Below are 24,016 nucleotides of genomic sequence, written 5' to 3'. Positions count from 1 at the left end.
TTAGCAAACTGTAAAGAAAAACTTTTTTTGAGCAATTGATTTTTCGAAAAAAATGCCCTAATGTGGACAAATGATATCTCCAAAAATACATTAGGGTAGGGTAGTCATCAATGCCAATGAGACACTTTTGGTTTTTAACTTTCAACGATTTTTGTATTTTTTTCATCAGCATATTTTAATGAGCTTTTTGTTGCATTTTCTTTCCTTTAATGTGTTCTAACATTGACCAATATATGAGATTGATCTGACCTCTACATCCAGAGTTATTCAACTGTCTCATTGTAGACGCACTTGGCAGGAACAATGAGACAGTTGACGAACAATGTGACACTCTACGAAAATCAATACCAAGCCAAGCTCCTGTAGTCAAATGGTTACAGGTATTATAACTCAAACGGACGGCAGCGCGAGGAGAAGGAAACGGGGGGAAACTTGAAGGGACTTTCTTTGCATTAAGGGCTATCCGACTGCGAGGAGCAGATACCAACTCGAAGCTCAAAATAAAGTAGACAAGTCGTCTCGGGTATTTATACTAGTCAAATTTGTTGCATCACATGTAATTTGAGTGGTGACACTTACGTGCTACAGTATAGACTTCTGGAGTTGGCTTGTACTGGGTTGAACCCTTGCGCTGGCTCAGCAGGAGTCAGCGTCCCGGCCAATTGTCGATGAACCGAAATATGGTTCGAAAAAGGCTATGCGCAAGCATCAGCAATTATGCTTGCGCCAAGCGGTTCTAACTGTGTGTGAACGGGTATGTTGGGAATGTAGTAAAATTAATTTTGCCATTCTCCAGTAGCCTTTACAAAAGTTTTTTTCTTGCATTTTTTTCGAATTTTGCACTTCTATAGCTTAATGCTTGGAAAATTTCACCTACCTCGTTGAGGTTAGGCTCGGTGGATCTACTTGATTATTCTATTTTTATGCACTGTTGTTTTTTTCTTGGATTTGAGATCTTCTAATTCACAATTTGGATCTGTTATTTGGATTATTTTGTATGGACCTATGTAGAATGAATCAAGTTTTCATCTATTTTCATTTTTTTGATAAACAATATCTTCCTTTTGTAAGTGTATGGGGTTAGTTATTTTGTTACATTGTTGTGTTCGTTTTTGCTTTTCTTGTTCTATGGTTCAATGTGCTAAATTTTTACTTATTTGTAGTCTGTATTTTAGTTCGTTATGGAAAGCTTCTAAATTGTAAACTGGATCTAGTGTTCCGTGAATATTGGTGTATGGAAGATTTGCTTTTACACCAAACACTAATTCATAAGGTGTGTACCCATTTAGGGTGCCCAGAATATGGGACTTTTTCTCAAAACCTCGCTCCACAAGCTGATAATTGTTCCTTGGGCTATTTTAGGACTCCGAGCCAAATATGAGCAAAATCGGTTAACATTTACCCATTGATACTCGGGGGTGAAGTTTGAATGGAAAAAATCGAAAAAATGTATGAAAAACCCAATTTTCTTACGGTTTGGTCTGTACGGTGCGCTACTTACATCCAAATATTCCCAAAAGTGAGATTCTCATTGGAAATTGAATGCTCTACAGCTTTGTAGAACATTCCAAAGCTGTACAACTTAATCCTGAAAAGTTATTAGCGATTTCAAAAAGTCATTTTTGTATGAAAAACATTTTTTTCGCCAACTTTAGGCTCGGGTATCAATGGGTTAATCTCAACCAATTTCACTCAAAATTTGCACAGATGCTTAAAATAACCCAATAAACCGTTTTCCGCTTGTGGAGCAGGGGGTCATTTTTTCTGGGCACCCTTGTACCCATGGATTGTGTGTGGGGTTTTTTTTTTATTTATTTATATTTATTCAGTTTTTCTTTTCCATGTACATTCATTCAGTTAAAATATTATTGAGTGTCCAATCACAATCGATGACTTTTCACCTCAATTTTAAATACTAGCAACTTTCATTTATTCATGAAATATTTAGCTTTCGCTATTCAGTGATTTCAAATGTAGGAGGTCCTACACTGCCGTTCTACGCATAATTGTCCCATGTTCAAAAAAGTGCAACTGAGAAAAACGCGATTGAAATTTTTCGACAGATTTCTGTGTTTCTACGCATAATTGTCCCGTGGGTTCCTATTCGCCCTATGTGTCCCTAATCACCCCAGTTAGCAGTTTATCACCCTTATTTGTGATTCTCTTGCTATACAACAGGTAAACAAGACATAGTGCTTAGTAAAACTAGTGATTCCGTGTAAAAAACAATATGTAACAGAATTTGAAACAGAATTATGCGTAGAAGTTTAACGATGGGACAAACAGACTTGGTGTTTCCGAACAAAGTACCAGATTTTATGTGTTTTTCTTAAAGTACACATCAAACTAAACTTAAAAATGTAATAAAGTCAAAATCGTTCAAAACTGACATGGGACAATTATGCGTAGAACGGCAGTACATGTACAAAAGGGAAAAGGGATACCTTAAAACTAACTTATAAACTATATAAAGAGCGGATCAATGCAGCTGAAGACTGCAATGATTTTTGTCGAAATGCATCAATTATCTTATTGGACATAACATCCAAAGTGTCAACTTCGGCTAATTGATGAAGTTCACTGGTACTGAACCAGGGAGGAAGTTTCAGAATCATTTTCAGAATTTTGTTCTGAATCCTCTGAAGTTTTTTCTTCTTGGTTAAGCAACAGCTTGTCCAGATCGGCACAGCATAAAGCATGGCAGGTCTGAAAATTTGTTTATAAATTAACAGTTTATTCTTGAGACAAAGTCTAGAATTCCTGTTTATAAGTGGATACAAACATTTAATATATTTGTTACATTTAACCTGGATACTTTCAATGTGATTCTTGTAAGTAAGGTTTTTGTCAAAAGCAAGTCCAAGATATTTCACTTGATCCTCCCACTTTAAATTTACCTCATTCATCTTTATAATGTGATGACTTTTTGGTATAAGAAAATCAGCCCTTGGTTTGTGAGGGAAAATAATAAGTTGAGTTTTTTGCAGCATTTGGAGTAATTTTCCATTCTTTCAAATAAGAATTGAAAATATCCAAGCTTTTTTGTAATCTTCTTGTGATGACACGAAGGCTTCTACCTTTGGCGGAGATGCTTGTATCATCAGCAAAAAGTGATTTCTGACATCCTGGGGGCAAATCAGGCAAGTCAGAAGTAAAAATATTGTATAAAATTGGACCCAAAATGCTTCCTTGAGGGACGCCGGCACGTACAGGTAGTTGATCAGATTTGCTATTCTGATAACATACCTGCAGAGTACGATCCGTCAAATAATTTTGAATAATTTACACGATATAAATCGGAAAATTAAACCTTTTTAATTTCGCAATCAAACCTTTATGCCAAACACTGTCAAATGCTTTTTCTATGTATTGTGTGTGGGGTTGTATTGTAATTGATCTGGTAATATTTCATCCAATCATCCCAATCCGATTGATGCTCATTAACGGTATTCGCTTAAACATCAAGCACCATTTGTGAGTTCTTTCAAGAGCACCATTTCAAGAGCATGGTTTGTGGGTGATAGGCTGTTGCAAAAGTTTGTTTTATTTTCAATTGTTTGCAAATCTGGCTAAGAACTTCGTTATTATACTCAGTACCTTGGTCAGATCGGATTTCCAGAAATTTTTCATAAATTAAAATGAAATTGTCTACTATGGCTCTTGCTATAGTATTAGCTTCCTTATTTTGTATTGGTGCAAGAACTATGTATTTTGATAGTTCGCAATGAATGGTTATTGCATATCTGTTGTTATTATTGGTTTTGGGTAAAGGTCCTACTGTATCTATTGTAATAATTTCAAAAGGTTTACTTGGGGTTGTGTTTATTGTTTGTGGTTCCTTAGTGTGTTGAACAATTTTGTTTCTTTTACACAGTTCGCAGGCCTGAACGAAAAGTGTAATATAACGTTTCATTGCTTTCCACCGATACAGGTCTCGGATCTGTAGGTACATTCTACCCAAGTAACTGCGAGGCACTAAATAGCGGCATTAAATCAGCATTATATTGGTATTTAACGGTGCACATCAACCAGAGCTTTTGCACCCAGATTTTTGTTACAGACATTTTAGCAAGGGGTAGGACAGAGAGAAACTGAGTGACTCAATTCCTCAAAGTTACTCAATCTTACTCAATGTTACTCAATTTTTCTCCTGAGTAATTGGAAGCCAGGTTACGGAATTTGTGGATAGATGTTTTGACAGATCAGCGTGATTGCAAGAAATTATTTCATCCCAAGAGGCTGCCGCATTTTTTTTTCGATTTGGTTTTGCTGCGAAAAAAATGTTCCGGATTGTGATGCGGAAGGTGGAAGATTTCTCCGTTGCCGCACGTGATCATTTACAACGCAGTGGTTTTTGGTTCGCTGGCCTAGCCAAGCTTCACGCTCTTTGAATGTCACCGTTCGACCGTTCCGTCAAGCTGCTGACCTCGTCGTGCCAAAGTGACCTAGCACGCTACATTTCTGGAATCGCATCCGAATGGGCGGACGAGGAAGGCCCCCGGGATCCCCTTAGTACGACTCGAATACGGCGGTTGTTCCGTGGCGGATGCCGTGCTTCCGGATATTTTGAAAGGGGTCCTCACCCGCCTGGATGAGTCAAGGAGCTGTTTTCTTATGTCGTTCGCGTTCTTATCATGGTGGCCAGGACCTGACACAGGTTGCTTATAGTATTAAACATTCTGCCAGTAAGTGGCCTAAGTCGGAGGCGAATAGTGGGATGAAAAAAAAACTGAACAGAACTTTATTGATGAATGATTAAACACATTTGCTGGTGGAGGTTTTTGTTTGGGTAAAGCTGCAGAAGAACTATCGTTGCTGGATTGAGTCATCGTCAAATGTCCTCTTGGCTCAGCTTTTTGTAGTCGTTCTCGGGAAGGTGTTCGTAATGGCCTTCCTTTCGGAAACCGGTTCCACAAAATCTAATCCGCCCCATCATCGCCCTCCTCGATCTTGCATTGTTTTCACTACGTTTGGCCGGATTGTTCCGGATTGCCTACCATTTCTTTCTGGCTTTGAAGCTTAGATCCACCTTACCGTACACTCGGAATGCCATCTGTTCTGCTGGGGGTCCGACCGAAGATGGCCAGAAAATCTAGTAGATCATTTCTCGCGTCTAGATATTTATCCTTCCGCTTGGCCGGCCGGCAGTCCATCCAGCCCGGGTCCAGTTATTTCTGTTGAGGATTCGATTCGCTTGGTCGCGAAAAACTCCTTTTTGCGGTCTTAATGTCGATCAGGACCTTTCCGGTCATTGCCACGATGAACTTTTTTACTTGGCCTCCTTTTTCTTTCATATTATTTTTCCTTCCCGTTCGTCTGGCCATAATTAATGCTATCATTACTTCCGGTGATGACCTCGGCGCGTTCAAGAAGCAGTTTGTGCTGGGTGGATTTCGGCCAGCAGAGCTTCCAGCACTTCCTGAGGTGGAGTCATCGCCATGAATCCAAACTTTACGCATATCACCTGCAACAAATCATTACGAATGTATCCCGTTCAAGGAATCGTTGCTTTCAGGTTGGTCAAAACGGGATAAAATGCTTCGTACCCTTGTTCGTACCGCACACGAAATTTCTCATCGATTCCTCGTCCACAAAATCGACTATCACATCGGCAATCGTAATCCTGGCCACCGTGTCGTATTGTACACCTTTGTTTCGCAGGATCAAAGTATGTCCATGCCGATCGGAGATGTTTGCTGGACCGGGGTTTTGGCCACGTTCCGTTGAAGACGATGGCGTAATTTTCTATAAATCTTCTATAAATAAAATTGCCTTCCGGGGGTAGTTTAAGCGGCCTGTGGGTTTTGTCCAGGTTGACGTCCTGTCGCTGGAACCTGAAAATAGTTAGATTTGCTTTTGTGCCAACTTGGACACTAAAATTCCTTTCCTCCACGGACACGGAATCAAAAAAAAAAGTACAAAGAACTGCCTGAATTAATCTACCATTCTACTGGCCGTCGCCCAAAACTGTACAGGATTGCTTCCGGAATCATCCTTCCCAATGAACCGGCCTTTGCATCCGCCGTATCTAACGGAATTTTCAATAATTGAACCTATCTTTCTGTTTCGTTTGGTTTTTTCAGCTTCAAGTTGATTTTGCTTTGCATTATTTATCAACGTCAGTTGTCTCGCTTTCAAATGTCAGTGTCAAAATGTGTTACGTCGGTTGTGAACTCACATTAAGATCGAGAAATTCTGAGTGGCTCAATGTTACTCAATTCTATTCAAGATTTCTCAAAATCACTCACTGTCCTACCCCTTGCATTTTAGTATCTTCAAAACTACGGGTACTATCGAAATATTTTTTTATTCATCCCCTAAAGTACTTTTCACAAAGCAATTTACAACAAAGTTTGATTTATTTTACAATCCCGTGATTGCAGGATTGGGTTCGTAAGTTTGACAATTTTGGAATAAGAAGACAACAACTTCCTTCGTTGCTGTGCACCCTTAATACCAGCAAATAATGCTTGAAAACATTAAATCAGCACTTTTCCCTTGAGAAATATTTCAAGCGGCGCACAGTGTTGCGTCCGCAATTAGGTTAACTACCCCAGAAATGGTCCTGCACACGACCCCAAGACTAGCTGACCTTGGAGGCAGTCTCTAATCCCGAGTTTTTTGTACACGGCACAAACAATCGCGCTATTGTTGGTCGCATGGTAATTTGAGGCTCCTATTGTTTAAGATCTTTGAATTTCTCTTTGCCCTCGCCTATAAGAAGGCGATCCAAAACGTGATCCCCATCCATTATCATCCAGCCCCGGCTAAAGGGCACACGAATAAACATCACCCAGAACCGACGACCAGGACTCTTTTTCTTCATCCGGACCAAGCACCCTCAACGGAGTCTTACAGTTTACTCCCTGTCCTGCTGAGGACAATCCCGGCTGTCGATGAGGTGTCTCGGCGCAGACATTTTTTGGTCCTTCGAGCCGGATCGGACCCGGACCCCTCGAAGTGTACCCCTCGCCTCGCTCTTCACGAGCATTGGAAGCAGGGTGTGGAGCTCCTGTGCGAGCCGTTGTCGCTTGGGTTGGTACCTGGCGTTGCCTCCCTCCCCCTCAAGCTTGGTCTGGTAGCGGAAGTTGGTTCCTGTGTCGCGCGGAAGTTGTCAGTGCAAGAAAGTGTCTCGTGTGCGGTCGAAGGAGATTGTGGGCAAATCAAGTGCCGGTCTATCCCGGGTACCCCGTCCAGCTCAGCGGAGTGGTCAGAAGAGCACGTGTTGTTGTGCTAGTTTAAAAAGTAGAACTATAGTGAATCGGATTCCTTCGGGAAGCCCCCGAAGCTCGTCGAAGCATTCGGAAGAGCACGTGGTTGCTGTAAGTGTTAGACGGTCAAGCGTGGCCGTACCGGATTCAATCCGGACTCTCCAGACGCCCCGAAGGTCTTCGAAAGTGCACGATGGTGAGCTTCGGTGAGCCACCGTTGCTAGTGAAAGTATAAAGAACCCCCCGATTTGAACGTTAAACGCTGCGCGAGGCTCACCCGAGCCGCCGCGCTATTAGTGGCACCTGGCGATGCCACTGACACGTGTTTGAGAACGATAGTTCAACTGTATCCGAAATTACAAAGTGTGTGAACAAAAAGTGAGAAAAACTGGTTCCCAAGCGTTACTGGATCTATTTCGGTGACCTTGAAGAGATTGTGGAGAGTGAAGGCCACCATCGTTGCGCGGGCAGCGTGGCGTGGTCATCGGATTTAAAGTGTGTGAATGAAACTCGTCGCTGTTGGGTTCACCCCGAACTGGACTCAGCTGCTCACTGAAGCGACCTGGCGTTCCACCCACAACCTCGCCGTACCTGGCAGCAGAGGAAATCTCACCGATTTGGAACGTGGATCAAGCACGGTGTTTGTTCGAGGCACTCGGTCGACTCGCACGTCGACAGTGGTGCACCCCTCGTTGGTGGCCGGCGCGGTCAACCGACAAGCGCTCGGAAACAAAAGCTGTTTCTCCTGGCAAACCGTTTTTCCCGGAAGCTGACACTGGCGTCAGCTCACAGTCCCCTGCTGCACGCAGGCCCCTCGTTTGGAAGCAATACCCGTAACATGGCACTGACGAAGTTCGACACGAACCGTCGTGGACGCCCACCCGAATCCAACCATAAAACCTCCTCTCTCTCTGCCGAACCGTCGGCATCGCTACGCCCATGGTACGCTGCCGTGATGACCCCAGCCGCAACCGAAGGCGACTGGCTACCTCCCGGAGTACGGCCACATCCATCGAGCAAGCAGATCAACGAAAAGCGCTAACCAGCATGGGCCTCACCAATCCTTCACCAACACGTGACCAAAGCTGGCCTGGCGCTCCACGCACGCTGGAATCAAACTCACCCTGGAGATCAACCGAGCCGAAGTCGTCGGCAACGACACCCAAGGGCAACCCCGAAGTCGAAGAGGTCGGTTACCCACTCGATGAGCTGCTAAATGAGTTGGCGGCGACATCTGAAGACTGTGAAGTGCTAGACTAAGAAGTGTGACTTGTAAATAATCTCTAGTTTGTAGTTTTTGAATGGAATTGGTATTCCTTCGGTGGCCGGTATGTTGCGTCCGCAATTAGGTTAACTACCCCAGAAATGGTCCTGCACACGACTCCAAGACTAGCTGACCTTGGAGGCAGCCTCTAATCCCGAGTTTTTTGTATACGGCACCAACAATCGCGCTATTGTTGGTCGCATGATAATTTGAGGCTCCTATTGTTTAAGATCTTTGAATTTCTCTTTACCCTCGCCTATAAGAAGGCGATCCAAAACGTGATCCCCATCCAGTATCATCCAGCCCCGGCTAAAGGGCACACGAATAAACATCACCCAGAACCGACGACCAGGACTCTTTTTCTTCATCCTGACCAAGCACCCCCAACGGAGTCTTACAGTCCACTCCCTGTCCTGCTGAGGACAATCCCGGCTGTCGAGGAGGTGTCTCGGCACAGACACACAGCTGATTTAATACCTCACCGAAAGCTCGAACAAAAATAAACTGCTTTATCGACGTCAAGGCTGGGGGGAAAAAAAAGAACAGCTGCTCCACACACTTGGTGGTGGGCCTCATTTGTTTTTTTTTTCTCCTGTTGCGTTTCATGTGTGAGTGTGACGCATTGATGTTATTCTTGCATTTTTCTCGTCGATCTCCAGGATGCGCGCCAGCCAACTGATGTATTCTGAAATGAGTGTTTAATTTGAAACTTTTAATCGATGTGGTTGATGCATCGAACATTAATGAAGACTTTCTTTCTGCTGTTTCGAGTGTCTGGTTCATGAGAAAAACTCGTTGTGATTTTGTTGGACGGATATTATCGGATATTGACGGACGGATCGGATATTGACGAGTCACTCAGCAAATTGCGGCCAGCCAGTCAAGTGCAGTACAATCAATTACGGAAGGCTTGGGGTTAATAGGGACAAGCACTGGCAAATGAATTTGGCTAACGGGAACTGTTTTTCCGAGGAGTGCTTGGTCCAAGGTTGGCAAAATTTCACAAAGTGTATCAGACTTCCGGAACGCAGCTTTTTGCTTGGGAGAAAAGTCATTCAATTTACCAGAGAGCTTCTGATAATGTCCTTTGTGCTATGGACATATGTTTTGAAAAAAAATGGCTTAATTACAGGCTGCAGTTTTCTAAAAAAAAGAAAAACAAAAAAAAACACATTTCAATCAGTGGGAATTGAACCCAGTTCACGCAAAATAAAAACTGATGCACACTATGGAAACTGCGCCTTATCCCGCACGCTTATTAGAATGGTATGACGGGAGAAGGATTAAAGTCAATAAGAGCGTGCCTGGCTGAAATGTTTCCCTTATCGATGAGTTACTTTGTTGATAAACATCAAATGCTTTGAAGCACATTTTCAAGGTCGTAAATGTTGATTTAATGCCAGTTGTAATGCAGCAAAGTTTTGGTACCGTCAGTGGGGGTGACTATGGGTCAAAAAAACGATACATCTCTCGAAATTTCTTAATAACAAAAACAATTTAAATAACATCGAAAAACTTTCAAAGTAGATTTGTTCTTAGATAGTTTACTAACATTTTCCCAAAATATGGTGGATTTTGATGAACACTACCTTCAATGCCAATAGTTTGAAAATTGACCCAATCTCACCCCTTAGAGGGGGTGACATTGGGTCAAATGAAACTAAAATGATGCTCAAATACAACGATATGGTAAAAACCAGCATTCAACAGCGTTTCTTGTTCGAGGGAATCGTATAGAGCTATCTAAGCCCGATTTCACGCACACTAGCTTACCATTTGTTTTTGCTGGCGGGTACAAATTTTAACCTAAAAACCCTTCGTGTACAAACACGCAATACATGCGCACGTAGATAACTCTTTTGACACGCTAGGGTACGTTATCCATTAGTGGACCCCTTCCTATAGTGGACCCTCTGAAGGGTTTTTGATGAAACATTCAATAAAATCACAATTTCAAGCGTGTTGTTGTCTACAAATCTTTTATTTGGCATGTTCAGCATCCTTAAAACAATGTTGACTGAAATTGAATTGTTCTTTTCACCAAAATAAGTGTTTTGAGTTCGACATCTGAAATCAGCCATGGCCACTAGCATTTTCACAACAAAACTGCATTTATATTTTATGATTGAATTACCTATCTAATCATTAAACTTCAGCAAGTCGAAATAATGTAAGTTTAAGGAACTTTACTAAAATAAAGTGAAGATCTGCTCATTTTCGAGTAAAAATTAGGGGGGTCCAATATAGGACAACGAAATTCCAAACTTTTCCAAAAGTGGACCCCTGTTAATTTAACTTTCAAAAATGAAGAAAACTGTGTATTTAAGCAAAAGTTTCTCTTAAACATACAATAAATGCTTGTTGTTATCAACCTAAACGCATATTTTTTTCAATTATGAGTATAAATATAAATGTTTTCATGTTAAAAGTACCAAAACGCTGAAGCCGTAAGAATTTATAATTAATCAAAACTATAGTTAATTGTACTTAACTGAAGCATCATAATTGTAGTTTGAAATGATATTTTATAATAATAAATCAATAACAAAACTTTTTTTTTAATAAACATGTGTGGTTTTATCAGCAACTGTAAACAAATCTATTGTTTAGTTGGGGCAACCATTTATGTAATTAATATGGAAAAAAATGCATCAAAATTACTTTTTTTAATATTTTTATGTTTACAGTGGTATTTGAAACGTTTTCTCTGATCTTTTTCGGAAATAAATGTGTTTAAATGTCTTTTAAGTTTTTTAGTTGTTTAAAGCCAAATTTGTGAACAAAACATATTTGTTTATGATGAAAAGTGAGCAAAATCCATCTTTTATTTATTATATCTATCATTAGACCTACACCACGCATCAAAACACCAAATATCGGTTAAATTTGGTATAAAAATAACAGTTTGCCTATAGTGGACCCGGGTCCACAATCGGATTATGGACTCCGGGTCCACTATAGGCAAACTGTTATTTTTATACCAAATTTAACCGATAAATTTGGCTTTAAACAACTAAAAAACTTAAAAGACATTTAAACACATTTATTACCGAAAAAGATCAGAGAAAACGTTTCAAATACCACTGTAAACATAAAAATATTAAAAAAGTAATTTTGATGCATTTTTTCCATATTAATTACATAAATGGTTGCCCCAACTAAACAATAGATTTGTTTACAGTTGCTGATAAAACAAAAAAAAAAAATCAAATTATTCGCTCTACAGCATTGCCTTGGCGTTCTCGATTGCGAGATTCCTACTCGAAACTCGGTGTCCGAAGGCTTGATTGTTGAGGCAATTGCAAACCTCTTTTTACACCTAAGTTTCCATCCACCCCGGGATTCGAACTGACGACCTTTGGATTGAGAGTCCAACTGCCTACCAGCGACTCCACCGAGGCAGGACCCAGGGAGACGACTCCTACACCTGGACTGAGCTAACGACCTAACCTCTAGGTTAGACCGGGGCCAACATTTACTTCCCTGTCCGACGGAAGGCGTGATCAGACAAATCTCGTCTCAAAATTTGCCACCGGGACCTTCTGGGATCAAACCCAGGCCGACTGGGTGAGAGGCAACCACGCTTACCCCTACACCACGGTCCCGGCTGATAAAACCACACATGTTAATTAAAAAAAAAAGTTTTGTTATTGATTTATTATTATAAAATATCATTTCAAACTACAATTATGATGCTTCAGTTAAGTACAATTAACTATAGTTTTGATTAATTATAAATTCTTACGGCTTCAGCGTTTTTGGTACTTTTAACATGAAAACATTTATATTTATACTCATAATTGAAAAAAAATATGCATTTAGGTTGATAACAACAAGCATTTATTGTATGTTTAAGAGAAACTTTTGCTTAAATACACAGTTTTCTTCATTTTTGAAAGTTAAATTAACAGGGGTCCACTTTTGGAAAAGTTTGGAATTTCGTTGTCCTATATTGGACCCCCCTAATTTTTACTCGAAAATGAGCAGATCTTCACTTTATTTTAGTAAAGTTCCTTAAACTTACATTACTTCGACTTGCTGAAGTTTAATGATTAGATAGGTAATTCAATCATAAAATATAAATGCAGTTTTGTTGTGAAAATGCTAGTGGCCATGGCTGATTTCAGATGTCGAACTCAAAACACTTATTTTGGTGAAAAGAACAATTCAATTTCAGTCAACATTGTTTTAAGGATGCTGAACATGCCAAATAAAAGATTTGTAGACAACAACACGCTTGAAATTGTGATTTTATTGAATTTTTCATCAAAAACCCTTCAGAGGGTCCACTATAGGAAGGGGTCCACTAATGGATAACGTACCCTAGCGTGTCAATAGAGTTATCTACGTGCGCATGTATTGCGTGTTTGTACACGAAGGGTTTTTAGGTTAAAATTTGTACCCGCCAGCAAAAACAAATGGTAAGCTAGTGTGCGTGAAATCGGGCTTAGATAGCTCTATACGATTCCCTCGAACAAGAAACGCTGTTGAATGCTGGTTTTTACCATATCGTTGTATTTGAGCATCATTTTAGTTTCATTTGACCCAATGTCACCCCCTCTAAGGGGTGAGATTGGGTCAATTTTCAAACTATTGGCATTGAAGGTAGTGTTCATCAAAATCCACCATATTTTGGGAAAATGTTAGTAAACTATCTAAGAACAAATCTACTTTGAAAGTTTTTCGATGTTATTTAAATTGTTTTTGTTATTAAGAAATTTCGAGAGATGTGTCGTTTTTTGACCCATAGTCACCCCCACTGACGGTACCAAAACTTTGCTGCATTACAACTGGCATTAAATCAACATTTACGACCTTGAAAATGTGCTTCAAAGCATTTGATGTTTATCAACAAAGTAACTCATCGATAAGGGAAACATTTCAGCCAGGCACGCTCTTATTGACTTTAATCCTTCTCCCGTCATATTATTCTAATAAGCGTGCGGGATAAGGCGCAGTTTCCATAGTGTGCATCAGTTTTTATTTTGCGTGAACTGGGTTCAATTCCCACTGATTGAAATGTGTTTTTTTGTTTTTCTTTTTTTTTAGAAAACTGCAGCCTGTAATTAAGCCATTTTTTTTTTCAAAACATATGTCCATAGCACAAAGGACATTATCAGAAGCTCTCTGGTAAATTGAATGACTTTTCTCCCAAGCAAAAAGCTGCGTTCCGGAAGTCTGATACACTTTGTGAAATTTTGCCAACCTTGGACCAAGCACTCCTCGGAAAAACAGTTCCCGTTAGCCAAATTCATTTGCCAGTGCTTGTCCCTATTAACTCCAAGCCTTCCGTAATTGATTGTACTGCACTTGACTGGCTGGCCGCAATTTGCTGAGTGACTCGTCAATATCCGATCCGTCCGTCAATATCCGATAATATCCGTCCAACGAAATCACAACGAGTTTTTCTCATGAACCAGGCACTCGAAACAGCAGAAAGAAAGTCTTCATTAATGTTCGATGCATCAACCACATCGATTAAAAGTTTCAAATTAAACACTCATTTCAGAATACATCAGTTGGCTGGCGCGCATCCTGGAGATCGACGAGAAAAATGCAAGAATAACATCAATGCGTCACACTCACACATGAAACGCAACAGGAGAAAAAAAAACAAATGAGGCCCACCACCAAGTGTGTGTGGAGCAGCAAAATCCATCTTTTATTTATTATATCTATCATTAGACCTACACCACGCATCAAAACACCAAATATCGGTTAAATTTGGTATAAAAATAACAGTTTGCCTATAGTGGACCCGGGTCCACAATCGGATTATGGACCCGGGTCCACTATAGGAAAAAAGGGTCCATAACAGGCAAAAAAAACTTTTTTTTCAAATGGCTATTTTACTACCCAAAAACAAAAAAAAATGATGAAACAAACAGTCAAAATTGTTCAAAAGACTTCAGATTACATTGTTTTGTACAAAGGGTTATGAAAAAGTGCTTAAAATATTGGAAATTTGTGAAAAATGTGCTTCGGCTCTACTAGGAGGTCAACTAATGGTTAAAATACCCTACAATGTTTGAAGTGGAGATTTTCAAACATTTGGGTAGTTTTCGAGCAATTCTAACAAAAATATTAGAAAAATGAGAGGTAATTTTTGGCCAAAAACGTACCCCAACTTTAGACATCTGCCAAAATAACAGGATTTGTTCTAGAAACGAGATTTTTTCAGCGAAGTCATCTTACGATGTCCCCTACACAACCCCTTTAACAGAATTCAGTTTCATTGAGAATAACCTGAAAAATGGTAAAATCCGTAAAAAATCACTTTGACCCAATCTCACCCCCCAGACCCAATGTCACCCCCACTGACGGTACTTTGAAGCATTCGCAAAGCTTATTTACTACTTCAAAACATTCCAGTGCTGATTTAGTACTGAATTAATACTTCAATTTAGTGCTTGTGGTTACTTGGGTACACGCAAACCAACTCCGGTGAACATCGGATTCTCAGTCGCCTTTGACCATCCGATGCTCACATTTATGAATATCGAACGTTCAACTCGCCATAAACATTACGCACACCAATGCATCGCTTTATGGTGTTCGTGTATTTTACGTGTCTAACGCGATGACTACCTCTTCTTTTTACAAGTAGCGAATGATTCTTCTCGTTCTTCTTAAAACGAAGAAACGTCAAATCGAGGGGTGGGACAGTAGTAAAAAATTAAATAAATTAATTAATTAACTGCTGAAATTAATTAACGAGAAATTAACGATTGTTTACGATCAAAACATCGCCACCTCTTTTTAAACCACATTGATTTGACAGTTCGATATTGCGCACAATTGTTGTTGTTTTTATTAAACCGCAAGCGGAAGCAAACTTTGTCGGCGTGCTCGATGGGGGAACCACGCATCAACCATACCATATCCGAGCGGAACGTTATTGTGATCGAGCTGCGGCTTACCTGGGCAGAAGTCCAGCCCTGAATCAACTCCAAGTTTTGCAACTCCGTCGCCTATACAGATGAACCGTCTCCACGTTCACGCCGACCTGTCTCGTAGGAATAACCGTTTCGCATACCCAAAGGAGAACCCTGTACCAAAAAGCGCATCTTGCGGCGAAGTGCCTCCGTCGGCAACCAACATGCTCAAGTGTACCGTCTGCGTGTCTTCCCTGTGCGGTCGCGTTCCGGCTGCCTCTTCCATCAACGCTATCGACGTGGACTTGCTTAGTACTTGTCGCAAAAGATGTTCTGCCGCCGGAAGAAATCCTGCCCGTCCGACAACAGGAATCGGACTTTATCGTGGCCGAACGGATGACTCTTCGGTGGGGATTTAAATTACGGAGGAAGCGTCGCCGACAGAAGTTCTACAGTTAAAAGGCAATCAAAAACCGGACCTTAGTTGATCTTCAATTAATTATTGCTTCGTTTTAGGCCATCGTCATCGGTACCGTAGCAGACAATTTTCCAAGGATCTAACCCGGATGGTTCACGAGTAGGATCCGCGAATTACGACCAACGAGTCGTCGCAAACTTCGAGCGCGAGCAACCCAAACTCCGCAGACGAACTTGATGTGCAGCACGTACTTCTCCTCGATCAGCTTATCTTAATTCACGTGGTTCTAGTGCTGCTTCTTGGGCATCCTCTTTTTGATCTTAGTCCGCTCGGTCCCGTTCGGCCTCGACGCAAGTTCGCCATCCTCTTTCGTGCCTCATGGTCCTAAAATCTCTGTATGTCTTTCCGGTTCCGGTTCTGCAAGTTCCACTCCGCGGGATTAAATTTAACTCGTTCACTTCGTCGGTGCCAGCAAACGGAACGATTCCATCTGCTCCAGGCGACTCCCAGCGGAGCGGCACAAACCTGCAGCGTTTTTGCCACGGAGTGGGCTGAAACCGACATTCACACAAAAGTAAACATTTCCCACATTTCCGATCGTTAGCGATAAAAAAAAAAAACTCACAGATTGCTGTGTTTATTTTCTCCGTGAAAACTGCAGGAAAAAAATCAAAACAAAAAAACGAGTTGCCAAACACGATCAAAAACTGCTCGATTCAAGACGGCATGATTGCAAGATCGACTTCTTTGGTTCAAAAGTCGAGCAGACGCTGACCGCTTTAACTCGCTTTAACGCGCGTTAACTTGCGATAACTGCTTTAAGGCTAGTACGCTGATCGGAAGGAAAGGGGTCAAGAAACAGCTTTACGAACAGCAGAACAAAGGAGAGGGAGCGATTTCTTGGGGCTTTTCTTCACCCTCTCTGACTTGCTTGCGCTGCCGCTGCTGTCCATTTGATTTTTTTCTTGACCGGTTCCTTCCGAAGTGCGTATACCGCTTTAAGGTGGCGTTATGTGAAAACTCGGCACGATGAGTAGCGTTGATGCTTTTCGAGCTCGTTTTTGTGCGGTTTAGTGTGTTATCGTGGCGTGACATTCCCCTCGGTGACAATGCTCGAGCAGTCCGCCAGCAGCAAGCCAATCTGCAGTCTTCGTACAAAGCCAATCTGCAGACTCCGAATTCTGGTACTTTGCGTCCGAGCTCACCTTGAAAACCACCTGAATGAGCGGCACGTCCGAGTCGAAATTCTTTGGCCGCTGCAGTTTGTCCACCGAGAAAGACATGCAGAACTCACAGCACTCATAAATATAAAAAAATGATCATTGATGGCCACCGAAAAACTCAACTCTCACTAAATACGCCCTCAAGAAAATATTAAAAAAAAAACTTTAATCGTTGACGCCTTCAAAAAAACTAATGTTTAGCTTATCCAAAAGCTTAACCCTCTAACGCCAATGGTTACTCCAGAGCACCACTAATTTTTGTCTTCAAAACTAAATTTCTCTGCAACCAACTTCAACTTCAACTTACGTTAGTTTATATAGGTTGTTAGCTTATAACCATTAGAATTTCATCCAATTTGGTCGGTCCAGTTACAAGTTATGGTGAAAAACGTAAAAATCTCGATTTTGCTCTGGGCAGGAAGGGGTTAATACGCCCTCATAAAAATATTTCAAAAATACTTTGATCGTTGTCGCCAAAACAAAAACTCAACTTTTACCAGATACGCCATATTTTGAAAAAATTAAAGAGAAAGAGAAAAATCTAAATCTAACTAAAAACGGCCAGCTATTTTTATTATAAAGCCTTCGACTAACTGGATAGGCCCTTCTGGATTTTAAGTAAAATAGTTACTTTTTTTTTAATAATAATAACGTATATTTCATCATTCATTTCGTTCCGCAATTACTTCCCTAATGAACAGAGTTGTTCCTTTAAGTACGGTATGCTGATCGGAAGGAACGCGGTCAAGAAATGTTGTGTGTTCTTTTCGTGACCCCCCCAAGAAAAGTTGACAGTTCGGTATGAGCGCGATTGACGGTGTGCGCGCTTGAGGTTCTTTCGAGGAAAACATAAAAAGATTAAAAATATTCAAAACTTTAAATTAAATAGATTAAAAATGTTTATTCTAAAACTTTTAACAACAATTATAAACAAAATTAAGAAATCAATAAATAGAAGCAAATTTAAAAATTCTTAAATTCTAAAACAAGAAAAACTGAAATTAAAAAATATGTAATTATGAAATAAGGAAATTAAAAAACTATGTATGAAATAAGGAAATTGAAAAATTAGGAAATTAGGAAACAAGGGAATTAGGAAATTTGGAAATTATGATATTAGCAAATTAGTAAAATAAAGAAAATAAGAAAATTCTGAAATTATGAAACAAGGAAATTAAGAAATAAGAAAATTAATATGTAAGGAAATTAGGATGTTAGGAAGTTAGGAAATTAGTAAATTTGGAAATAAGGAAATTTTTGAAATTAGGAAACTAGGAAATTAGGAAGTTAGGAAATTAAATTAGGATATTAGGAAGTGAGGAAGTTAGGAAATTGGGAAATTAGGATATCAGGAAACTAGGAAATTAGGAAGTTAGGAAATTAGGATGTTAGGAAATTAGGAAATTAGGAAACTAGGAAATTAGGAAACTAGGAAATTAGGAGTTTAGGAAGTTAGGAAGTTGAGAAATTATGAAATTAATATGTTAAGAAATTAGGATGCTAGGAAATTAGGAAATTATGAAATAATAGAAATAGGAAATTCAGAAATTAGAAAATCGTGAAATCAGGAAAATAATATGTTAGGAAATTAGGAAATTCGGAAATTAGGAAGTTAGGAAATTTGGAAATTAGGAAATTAGGAAGTTAGGAATAAGAATATAAGGAAGTGTGGAAGTTAGGAAGTTAGGAAATTGGGAAATTAGGATATCAGGAAACTATGAAATTTGGAAATTAAGAAGTTAGGGAGTTAGTAAATTAAGAAGTTAGGAAATAAGGAAATCAGGAAAAAAGGAAGTTAAGAAATTAGGAAACTAGGAAATTAGGAGTTTAGGAAGTTAGGAAGTTAAGAAATCAGGAATTTCGGAAGTATGGAAATTAGGAAATAAGGAAATTCGGAAACTAGGAAATTAGGAAGTTAGGAAATTTTGAAGTTATAAAATACGGCTGGTACAAATGTTTAATTTTTTCTGGAATTATTAAATTTTTAAATCCTTAAATTCTTAAATTCTTAAATTCTTAAATTCTTAAATTCTTAAATTCTTAAATTCTTAAATTCTTAAATTCTTAAATTCTTAAATTCTTAAATTCTTAAATTCTTAAATTCTTAAATTCTTAAATTCTTAAATTCTTAAATTCTTAAATTCTTAAATTCTTAAATTCTTAAATTCTTAAATTCTTAAATTCTTAAATTCTTAAATTCTTAAATTCTTAAATTCTTAAATTCTTAAATTCTTAAATTCTTAAATTCTTAAATTCTTAAATTCTTAAGGGTGCACAGCAACGAAGGAAGTTGTTGTCTTATTATTCCAAAATTGTCAAACTTACGAACCCAATCCTACAATAACGGGATCGTAAAATTAATCAAACTTTGTTGTAAATCATTTTGTGGACAGTACTTTAGGGGATGAATTTAAAAATAGTTCGATACTACCCGTAGTTTTGAAGATACTAAAATGTCTGTAACAAAAATCTGGGTGCAAAAGCTCTGGTTGATGTGCACCGTTAAATTCTTAAATTCTTAAATTCCTAATTTCTTAAATTCTTAAATTCTTAAATTCTCAAATTCTTAAATTCTTAAATTCTTAAATTCTTAAATTCTTAAATTCTTAAATTCTTAAATTCTTAAATTCTTAAATTCTTAAATTCTTAAATTCTTAAATTCTTAAATTCTTAAATTCTTAAATTCTTAAATTCTTAAATTCTTAAATTCTTAAATTCTTAAATTCTTAAATTCTTAAATTCTTAAATTCTTAAATTCTTAAATTCTTAAATTCTTAAATTCTTAAATTCTTAAATTCTTAAATTCTTAAATTCTTAAATTCTTAAATTCTTAAATTCTTAAATTCTTAAATTCTTAAATTCTTAAATTCTTAAATTCTTAAATTCTTAAATTCTTAAATTCTTAAATTCTTAAATTCTTAAATTCTTAAATTCTTAAATTCTTAAATTCTTAAATTCTTAAATTCTTAAATTCTTAAATTCTTAAATTCTTAAATTCTTAAATTCTTAAATTCTTAAATTCTTAAATTCTTAAATTCTTAAATTCTTGAATTCTTAAATTCTTAAATTCTTAAATTCTTAAATTCTTAAATTCTTAAATTCTTAAATTCTTAAATTCTTAAATTCTTAAATTCTTAAATTCTTAAATTCTTAAATTCTTAAATTCTTAAATTCTTAAATTCTTAAATTCTTAAATTCTTAAATTCTTAAATTCTTAAATTCTTAAATTCTTAAATTCTTAAATTCTTAAATTCTTAAATTCTTAAATTCTTAAATTCTTAAATTCTTAAATTCTTAAATTCTTAAATTCTTAAATTCTTAAATTCTTAAATTCTTAAATTCTTAAATTCTTAAATTCTTAAATTCTTAAATTCTTAAATTCTTAAATTCTTAAATTCTTAAATTCTTAAATTCTTAAATTCTTAAATTCTTAAATTCTTAAATTCTTAAATTCTTAAATTCTTAAATTCTTAAATTCTTAAATTCTTAAATTCTTAAATTCTTAAATTCTTAAATTCTTAAATTCTTAAATTCTTAAATTCTTAAATTCTTAAATTCTTAAATTCTTAAATTCTTAAATTCTTAAATTCTTAAATTCTTAAATTCTTAAATTCTTAAATTCTTTAAATTCTTAAATTCTTAAATTCTTAAATTCTTAAATTCTTAAATTCTTATTCTTAAATTCTTAAATTCTTAAATTCTTAAATTCTTAAATTCTTAAATTCTTAAATTCTTAAATTCTTAATTCTTAAATTCTTAAATTCTTAAATTCTTAAATTCTTAAATTCTTAAATTCTTAAATTCTTAAATTCTTAAATTCTTAAATTCTTAAATTCTTAAATTCTTAAATTCTTAAATTCTTAAATTCTTAAATTCTTAAATTCTTAAATTCTTAAATTCTTAAATTCTTAAATTCTTAAATTCTTAAATTCTTAAATTCTTAAATTCTTAAATTCTTAAATTCTTAAATTCTTAAATTCTTAAATTCTTAAATTCTTAAATTCTTAAATTCTTAAATTCTTAAATTCTTAATTCTTAAATTCTTAAATTCTTAAATTCTTAAATTCTTAAATTCTTAATTCTTAAATTCTTAAATTCTTAAATTCTTAAATTCTTCTTGGGATTCTTAAATTTTAAATTCTTAAATTCTTGGTTCTTAAATTCTTAAATTCTTAAATTCTTAAATTCTTAAATTCTTAAATTCTTAAATTCTTAAATTCTTAAATTCTTGGATTCTTAAATTCTTAAATTCTTAAATTCTTAAATTCTTAAATTCTTAAATTCTTAAATTCTTAAATTCTTAAATTCTTAAATTCTTAAATTCTTAAATTCTTAAATTCTTAAATTCTTAAATTCTTAATTCTTAAATTCTTAAATTCTTAAATTCTTAAATTCTTAAATTCTTAAATTCTTAAATTCTTAAATTCTTAAATTCTTAAATTCTTAAATTCTTAAATTCTTAAATTCTTAAATTCTTAAATTCTTAAATTCTTAAATTCTTAAATTCTTAAATTCTTAAATTCTTAAATTCTTAAATTCTTAAATTCTTAAATTTAAATTCTTAAATTCTTAAATTCTTAAATTCTTAAATTCTTAAATTCTTAAATTCTTAAATTCTTAAATTCTTAAATTCTTAAATTCTTAAATTCTTAAATTCTTAAATTCTTAAATTCTTAAATTCTTAAATTCTTAAATTCTTAAATTCTTAAATTCTTAAATTCTTAAATTCTTAAATTCTTAAATTCTTAAATTCTTAAATTCTTAAATTCTTAAATTCTTAAATTCTTAAATTCTTAAATTCTTAAATTCTTAAATTCTTAAATTCTTAAATTCTTAAATTCTTAAATTCTTAAATTCTTAAATTCTTAAATTCTTAAATTCTTAAATTCTTAAATTCTTAAATTCTTAAATTCTTAAATTCTTAAATTCTTAAATTCTTAAATTTAAATTCTTAAATTCTTAAATTCTTAAATTCTTAATTCTTAAATTCTTAAATTCTTAAATTCTTAAATTCTTAAATTCTTAAATTCTTAAATTCTTAAATTCTTAAATTCTTAAATTCTTAAATTCTTAAATTCTTAAATTCTTAAATTCTTAAATTCTTAAATTCTTAAATTCTTAAATTCTTAAATTCTTAAATTCTTATTCTTAAATTCTTAAATTCTTAAATTCTTAAATTCTTAAATTCTTAAATTCTTAAATTCTTAGAGTTCTTAAATTCTTAAATTTCTTAAATTCTTAAATTCTTAGATTCTTAAATTCTTAAATTCTTAAATTCTTGGATTCTTAAATTCTTAAATTCTTAAATTCTTAAATTCTTAAATTCTTAAATTCTTAAATTCTTAAATTCTTGAATTCTTAAATTCTTAATTCTTAAATTCTTAAATTCTTAGTTCTTAAATTCTTAAATTCTTAAATTCTTAGGTTCTTAAATTCTTAAATTCTTAAATTCTTAAATTCTTAAATTCTTAAATTCTTGGGATTCTTAAATTCTTAAATTCTTAAATTCTTAAATTCTTAAATTCTTAAATTCTTAAATTCTTAAATTCTTGATTCTTAAATTCTTAAATTCTTAATTCTTAAATTCTTAAATTCTTAATTCTTAAATTCTTAATTCTTAAATTCTTAAATTCTTAAATTCTTAAATTCTTAAATTCTTAAATTCTTAAATTCTTAAATTCTTAAATTCTTAAATTCTTAAATTCTTAAATTCTTAAATTCTTAAATTCTTAAATTCTTAAATTCTTAAATTCTTAAATTCTTAAATTCTTAAATTCTTAAATTCTTAAATTCTTAAATTCTTAAATTCTTAAATTCTTAAATTCTTAAATTCTTAAATTCTTAAATTCTTAAATTCTTAAATTCTTAAATTCTTAAATTCTTAAATTCTTAAATTCTTAAATTCTTAAATTCTTAAATTCTTAAATTTAAATTCTTAAGGATTCTTAAATTCTTAAATTCTTAAATTCTTAAATTCTTAAATTCTTAAATTCTTGAATTCTTAAATTCTTAAATTCTTAAATTCTTAAATTCTTAGATTCTTAAGTTCTTAGGATTCTTAGAGTTCTTAAATTCTTAAATTCTTAGATTCTTAAATTCTTAAATTCTTAATTCTTAAATTCTTAAATTCTTAAATTCTTAAATTCTTAAATTCTTAAATTCTTAAATTCTTAAATTCTTAAATTCTTAAATTCTTAAATTCTTAAATTCTTAAATTCTTAAATTCTTAAATTCTTAAATTCTTAAATTCTTAATTCTTAAATTCTTAAATTCTTAAATTCTTAAATTCTTAAATTCTTAAATTCTTAATTCTTAAATTCTTAATTCTTAAATTCTTAAATTCTTAAATTCTTAAGTTCTTGATTCTTAAATTCTTAAATTCTTAAATTCTTAAATTCTTAATTCTTAAATTCTTAAATTCTTAAATTCTTAGATTCTTAGGATTCTTAAATTCTTAAATTCTTAAATTCTTAAATTCTTAAATTCTTAAATTCTTAAATTCTTAAATTCTTAAATTCTTAAATTCTTAAATTCTTAAATTCTTAAATTCTTGAATTCTTAAATTCTTAAATTCTTAAATTCTTAAATTCTTAAATTCTTAAATTCTTAAATTCTTAAATTCTTAAATTCTTAAGGGTGCACAGCAACGAAGGAAGTTGTTGTCTTATTATTCCAAAATTGTCAAACTTACGAACTGATCCTACAATAACGGATCGTAAAATTAATCAAACTTTATTTGTAAAATCATTTTGTGGACAGTACTTTGGGGATGAATTTAAAAAATAGTTCATTCTACCTTAGTTTTGAAGATACTAAAATGTCTGTAACAAAAATCTGGGTTCAAAAGCTCTGGTTGATGTGCACCGTTAAATTCTTAAATTCTTAAATTCTAATTTCTTAAATTCTTAAATTCTTAAATTCTCAAATTCTTAAATTCTTAAATTCTTAAATTCTTAAATTCTTAAATTCTTAAATTCTAATTCTTAAATTCTTAAATTCTTAAATTCTTAAATTCTTAAATTCTT

At 34.8% G+C, this 24,016-nt stretch overlaps 1 protein-coding gene across 1 annotated transcript in view; it reads left to right on the top strand.

Annotated features, from left to right (window-relative positions):
* The window catches only part of LOC119766164 (organic cation transporter-like protein), a 328,301-nt gene that overhangs the window by 162,770 nt on the left and 141,515 nt on the right, over window positions 1-24,016 (top strand). The window lies entirely within an intron of this gene.

This window comes from Culex quinquefasciatus, chromosome 2 (genome assembly GCF_015732765.1).
Source record: "Culex quinquefasciatus strain JHB chromosome 2, VPISU_Cqui_1.0_pri_paternal, whole genome shotgun sequence".
NCBI lineage: Eukaryota > Metazoa > Arthropoda > Insecta > Diptera > Culicidae > Culex > Culex quinquefasciatus.
Note: the sequence above shows the minus strand (reverse complement) of the source record. Positions and strands in the feature narration are given on the sequence as shown.